Source organism: Triticum urartu, chromosome 1 (assembly GCF_003073215.2).
Source record: "Triticum urartu cultivar G1812 chromosome 1, Tu2.1, whole genome shotgun sequence".
Classification (NCBI taxonomy): Eukaryota; Viridiplantae; Streptophyta; class Magnoliopsida; order Poales; family Poaceae; genus Triticum; species Triticum urartu.
Genome location: NC_053022.1, coordinates 578,020,448 through 578,027,700, shown reverse-complemented (window position 1 = coordinate 578,027,700; position 7,253 = coordinate 578,020,448). Strand labels below are relative to the sequence as shown.

At 51.3% G+C, this 7,253-nt stretch overlaps 1 pseudogene; it reads right to left on the bottom strand.

Annotated features, from left to right (window-relative positions):
- Positions 1–260: 260 nt before the first annotated feature.
- Positions 261–1,429, bottom strand: LOC125540550 (annotated as a pseudogene).
- Positions 1,430–7,253: the final 5,824 nt, after the last annotated feature.

Below are 7,253 nucleotides of genomic sequence, written 5' to 3'. Positions count from 1 at the left end.
GTTTTTCTCTGCGTTTTGAACATAACTGAGTTTTTATTAAAATCTGTGTATTTATTTTGTGTGACTCATTTAAAAGGCAGTCCTTCACAATGTTTTTTGATGCTTTTTTTGACATCGTGAGGTTTTGATGCTAGTATGAATACGGTGTCCCAATTTGGAAAGCTCCGTACCACGAAAAGGTTTTAAAGATGGATAACAGTAACTATAGTCCAATATAAAAGGAACAGGAAAACCAAAATCCATGTGATATCTGCTCTTCTCTACTTGCGTTTAACAACGCCTACGTGACGAAGCTCCACTGAACCCATGTAGAGTTTGCCATTATCTCTCTTCATGATCTTGGTCAGCCTGACTTTCTTTGGATCTCTCATCTCCTCGATTATCTTCTCATCGGCACCGACCCTCGATACGAGAAGATGGCTATCACGACTAAAGGGCAGCTCATTCTTCTCACAGTGCAACCCCACCCAACAGGGGCGGAGCTAGGACTTGGCCAGGCCCCGGGCCCTAGGCCTGCAATAGTAAGCTACAGTATGTCTACAGGGCCCAAAATGCTACACTGACCAAAGAACGTATTGTGCACGCCCCGGGCCCAGCCCCCCACCCAATAACCTCCCTTGTCCGGCCTCATGTTATCCGGGTAGCCAGGCAGGTCGGCGAAAGGCTCGGATGTGCCTACATTGACCCCTCTGGTCCTGCGCCTTAGCAGCTTGCACAGACCGGTAGACGCAGCCACGAGGTGTGTCCGGTTGGTCGACGCCATTTGGGGACGTTATCCTAGCTTGGAGCACGGTGACATCCAATGTCTGTGGGTCGTACATCATGAGGCGGCCTGTCGAGTCCCCTGTCTTGGTGACCAGCCCATGTTACGACCTCGCGAAGTTCATCGAGCTGTCGGTGAAGTAGACTTGGCCAGTACCTTGGTCGACGCCGACCTCGTTGGTGAAGCGGAGACGAAAACCATCAACCTGGTTGACCAGCACGGTCGCCTCCCCGCCGCCCGGCACTACCCGCATGAGCCCTTTGTCGCGTCGGCCACGTAGAGGTTGCCCGATTTCTGGTTGAACCACAGGCCGAGCGGGCCTGGGCCGCCGCAGTGGCTCTCAGTTTTAGTCTCCGGGCGGAACTTGGACGCCGTGCACGCCTCGCTATCGTAGTCAGGACAGCATAAGTCGTCTCGTCCAGCCCAGTTGGTGTGTGCGTGCTGTCCGAGACGCCCCTGTTGTAGAGGGGGCTAGGGGCCGTGGCACTGGGTGTCAAAGGCGACGCTCTCCGGCCCGCGGAGGAGTTGGCCCGGCAGCGGCAGGTGTTGGCTTCGGAAGGCGTCGAAGCTGGTGGCAGCTGCGGCTATGGAGCCGGGCATGAAGAGAAGGACGAGGATAACCAGGGTGACTGTGGCCTTGAAGAAACGGCTCATGCTGCACCCCATGCTAGTTTAGCTTGCTTCGCTAGCTCTTGGATCGATTTGGGGTTTCTTGGCTAGCACCTGCGCAGCTCTCGGTTGATTGTTGGTCTGGGTCTGATGGATTGCTCGATGGCACTGATCGATCGACAACTACCGGGCGCGTGGGATTCGTACGGTTTGAACGAAGACTGAGTCCGGGTTGAAGCAGAATAAACCATCCTGGTCGTGGTCGCTGAGTTCATCAACCATCGATCGTTGATAGGCGGTGGCAGCAGCCCGACCGGTCTGGCGATCATGGCAGACGACCACTGCGACGGCGACTGCACCGACGATCGTCCGTAAGCCTTCTGCTCTGCAGTTTTTCTGTACTCAGTCGGTTACACCTCTCCTCACGTATTACGGTTGGGAACATAGCTAACCGGTAAAGACCCACTCAGGAGGGGCCGGGTCAGCCTCAATGACGGGTTACAAAAGGAGCCCAGTAATATTCAAGGTAATAGTTATTAAGACTTGTAGAAGGCCTAAGCCCAGAGGCGGCTTAAAACCCAATATTGTAAATCGCTATGTAAGAAAAAATTTATAAAGAAAGGCATGTAAAGAAGTCACCGAGCCGGACACGTTTTATGAGCCGGCCGGGACTCTGTAGGCCGCCAGGCGTCAACCCGTGTATATAAGGGGACGACCCGGTGGTGACTTAGGGCAAGAAACAAGAGATCGATAACCAAGCTGCGAATTAGTCTCTTGGTGATCGAAACCCCAGCAATTTCAATACAACTAGACGTAGGCTTTTACCTTCATCGTAAGGGGTCGAACTAGTATAAAACCTCTCGTGTCCTTTGTCCCGATTAACCCTTTGAAGCTTCCTAGTTGCGATGACCCTACGACTAAGTCCTTTTGCTAGGACATCTGCCGTGACAATTTCACGACAGTTGGCGCCCACCGTGGGGCCAGCGCATGGTGGATTTGAGTTCTTGAAGGGCAACTTCGAAGGGCTCAAGGGATACGTTGTGGGCCGGATAACCAAGAGTCGTCGCGGCAAGCTCTACATCAACGAAGAAGGTTGGGGCCCTGAGGCCGGCTCAATTGAGTACGGGTACCGGGTCCCCTTCGGCGGGATTCATGTCTTCATTGGCCGGATCGGCGAATCGGGCCCTGAGCCGGACGTCTGCACCAACATCATAGAGACGGCTCAGCGCGCGAGGCCCGCCCGGGCCCGACCCGCCGTGAAGTGTGCCTTTGTGGGTTGCATCCATGGAGGTGAATACTCGGAAGGATCAGTGGATGGCGGTGAGACAGCCATCTGTTCCGACGCTACATCATCAACAGGCGAAACGGATTCTTTGTATCAGCTGCAGGATGGCATGCTTGGGGGCTGTTCCGATGGCTGCAGTATTCTGGACCCCTTTGAGCTGCCGAATCGAGCTGGAGTCTTCATGGCAGGCACTCAGCCCGGGCAGAACTTCACGGCTGCAGCAGCAACAACCACCGGGTCGGCAACGGCCGGGTAAGGAGACCCCGCGTGCCCCCGGCTCAGATACTAATGGACCTCACGGATAAGCTGACAGCTCTGTTGACAATCGTGGTGGAGCCGGCGGATAAAGTTCAGCATGACACGGAGGTGGCACGGGTACGTGAAGAGATGGCACATGCCAAGGAAAACTTAGCAGCAGAAGAGGTCAGGATGGCCGCGGAGCGGGCGGCTTTGGACGCTCGTGCTCAGCAGCTTCAAGCGGAGACTTTCCGGCTCTCGGTGGATCTGAACGCGTCAAATGAGGTCATGAGGAGAAGGCATCAAAAAACTCAGTCACGTCTACCTCTGACGCTCGATCCTAGGAACCTTTTCCATACACCCGGGGCCGGTCCAAGTAACCTGCCGGAGGCAAATCGGATCACGACACCCGTAGCACCGGTTCAGCCGCGGGCCATGGAACCACCCCGCATGTATACCGCTCCGCCTCATTATGCGCCAACACCACCGGGTCACTTCTCCAATCCTTTGAAAAACCTCATTGCTGCGTCGGCTCGTTTGGCGGCTCTCCCGATGGAAGGTGACTCTCCAACAGCAATCGAAACGCGAAGGGTGAGAGAACTTCTTCAGACGGCTCTGGGGCAGCAGGATGCATACTCTTACAGTCGAGACAGAATCCATTCAACCCCTCGCCCGAGCCGGAGCCCAAGCTACAGCAGGCATATGGACTCAGCTGATATGTCAAGCAACGCTCAACACCGCAACCAACCACGCAGGAATGAGCCGGTACAGGCTGGAGCCCTTAACTTAGCGGATCAGGAGAGGATTCGGCAAGACGCTGAGCGGGCGTTTCAACTGGCAGCTGAGCAGGCAGCTCATCAAACTTTTCTGGCTTATCCAGCAACCTCTGTTGAGGCAGGAGTAGCCACAAGAACAGGAGGTGTCCCTTGCCTGGTGCCGGCCATACGTAATGAGCGCTTTCCAAAAGACTTCAAGGGGCCTCATAAGGTGCCTAATTACATGGCCGACTTGCAGTCTGGGGCCTGGATTGAGAGTTATGAGATGGCGATGGAGCTGTTGGAGGTCACCGATATAGCAATGGCTAAATATTTTACTATGATGTTGGATGGAACGGCTCGTACTTGGTTGAAAGGATTGCCCCCCAATTCCATCGGCTCATGGACGGAATTAAAAACCCGGTTCATTCAGAACTTCAAAGACACATGCAAACAACATATGTCAATCGTGGACCTGGCTAATTGTAAGCAAGAGGAAGGTGAGTCCATAACCCATTGGGTGCGCCGGGTCAAGGAGATAATACATTCATCTGATAAGATGGATGCCGGCTCGGCAGTCTTAATGTTGGAGAAAAATTGCCGTTTTGAACCTCTGAAGCAGAAGCTGGGGCGGCTCAAGCATGACTGCAATGACATGGGCCAGTTGATGGCGGCTCTGGTCAAGTATGCTGATTCTGATAGTACCAAGGACCCCGTGTCTGACAAAGAAAAAATAGGGAAGGGAAAGAAGAACGGCAACGGCAAGGGTCACCAGCATAACCCGGCAAATCAAGGAGGTAACAAATGTAAGGCTCACGAATTTGTGGCTAACACCAATGCACAGGGCAACAATCAACGGCGCAAGGGTAGATAACCCCCTCGGTCAGGCGGGTTAGGTCCCACCCTCGAGCAACTATTGAATGAACCTTGTCCAAGACACGGCACCCGGGAGAAGCCAGCCACCCATCTGTGGAAGGACTGTACAATTATGAAGGCATTTAAAAATTCAAACACGTTTGATGGAAGTCACGGGCCTGGCGGCGGTTCAGGCGGAGGCGGCTTTCATGGTCCGAGCACCGGTTCAGGTGGAGGTGGTTTTCACAGTCAGGGCCATACGGGTAACCAGGGAGGTTATAATCCACAACCCGGCCAAGGTAATCAGCAGCAACCCAAAACAGTTGAATAGTGGGCAATACCATGTATTTACCACTAGTTTATGCAAGAGGGACCAGAAGCTTCATAAGAGGGTTGTCAATGCCGTTGAGCCGGTGATTCCACGTTATTTAATGTGGTCAGAACAGCCTATCATGTGGAGCAGGGAAGATCATCCTCCCCGGGTTGACAATCCGGGTCACTTAGCCTTGGTAGTGGCACCTCAGGTTGGTGGATATAAATTCACTAAAGTGCTCATGGATGGAGGCAGTAGCATCAACATCCTCTACTATGAGACGTTTCGTTGGATGGGGTTGACTGATAAGAGTCTTAAGCAATCCAACACTATTTTTCACGGTGTTGTACCTGGCAAGTCGGCATACCCAGTTGGTAAGATTGAACTGGAAGTAGCCTTTGGGATGAATATGATTTCAGAGCTGAGAAGTTAACTTTTGAGGTGGTTAAGATCAAAAGCCCATATCATGCTCTATTTGGATGGCAGGCTTACGTCAAGTTCATGGCTCAGCCGTGTTATGTATATCTATAGCTTAAGATGCCGGGTTATAAAGGCACCATTACGGTTCACGGAAGCCAGAAAATAGCCCTGGAATGTGAAGAAGGAGACGGCGCTTATGCTGAGTCTGTTTGTGCAACAGAGGAGTTAAAGTTTTATAAAGATAATGTTGACCCGGCAGACATGACGTCTTTAAAAAAGCCAACAACAGAGCATGAGCCGGTGTTGAAATTCAAGTCAGGTGATGACACCAAAACGGTTGATTTCATGCCTGGCGACTCATCCAAGCAGTTCATCATCAGTGCCGACTTGGATCCAAAATAGGAAAGTGCGCTCATCGAGTTCATCCGTGAGAACCAGGACATCTTTGCATGGAAACCTTCTGACATGCCAGGTGTCCTGAGAGAACTCGCTGAGCACACTCTTAATATTGATCCGAAGTTTAAGCCGGTCAGGCAGTTTCTCCGACGGTTTAATGAGGAAAGGCACAAAGCCATTGGAGAAGAGGTGGCCCGGCTCTTGGCGGCCGGGTTCATTGTGGAAGTTTTTCACCCAGAGTGGTTGGCTAACCCGGTGCTTGTACTCAAGAAGAACAGCACCTAGCGTATGTGTGTGGATTACACCGATTTAAACAAAGCTTGTCCGGCTAACCCTTTTGCTCTCCCTCGTATTGATCAGATCATTGATGCTATGGTGGGTTCTGAGCGTTTGAGTTTTCTGGATGCTTATTCGGGTTATCATCAGATCAAGATGGCAGTTAAGGATCAGGAGAAGACAGCTTTCATCACTCCATTTGGAGTCTTCTGCTATGTGTTTATGCCTTTTGGGCTTAAGAGTGCCCAGGCAACTTATCAACGGTGTGTGCAGAATTGCCTTCACAATCAGATTGGGCGTAATGTTCATACTTATGTGGATGACATAGTAGTGAAGTCCAGAAAAGAGGAAACCTTGGTAACAGATCTGAAGGAGACCTTTGATAACCTCCGGGTCTACAAGATGATGCTTAACCCGGCCAAGTGTGTTTTTGGAGTCCCAGCTGGCAAGCTCTTGGGTTTTTTGGTGTCCAATCGAGGTATTGAAGCTAACCCGAAGAAAATTAAGGCAATCACATCCCTGGCCAAACCATCATGCATCAATGATGTTCAACGGCTGGCGGGTCGTGTTGCTGCTCTGAGCCAGTTCATAAGCCGGTTAGGGGAGAAGGCGATGCCTTTATATCAGATGATGAAAAAGACGGATGACTTTGTTTGGAGTGAAGCTGCAAATTCTGCCTTTGAGGATCTGAAGAAACAGCTTGCTGAGCCGCCCGTTCTTGCTGCTCCGGTTGAGAAAGAACCACTATTGTTATATGTAGTCACTAACTCACGAGTTGTTAGTGTGGTGATTGTGGTGGAACACAAGGAAGCTGGCAAGGAACATCCGGTCCAGCGGCCGGTTTACTACGTTAGTGAGGTGTTGATTGAATCTAAACAAAGATATCCACATTGGCAGAAACTCGTTTATGGAGTGTTCATGGCAAGCCGGAAGCTAAAACATTACTTTCAGAGTCACCCAATCACTGTGGTTAGCTCTGCTCCTTTGGGAGACATCATTCAAAATAGAGAAGCTACTGGACGAGTCGCCAAGTGGGCCATTGAACTTGGGTCTCATGGGTTGAAATATGTGCCACGTACTGCGATCAAATCTCAAGCGCTGGTTGACTTTATTAATGACTGGACAGAGATGCAGATGTCAGAGGAAAAACCAGACAACACATATTGGACGATTCACTTTGATGGGTCCAGACAGTTGGAAGGCTCGGGGGCTGGAGTTGTGTTAACTTCTCCTTGAGGTGACAAATTTTGTTATGTGTTGCGATTGATGTTTCCTTGTACTAACAACGTAGCAGAATATGAAGCCTTGCTCCATGGTCTTCGAATGGCGAAAGCAATGAGTCTA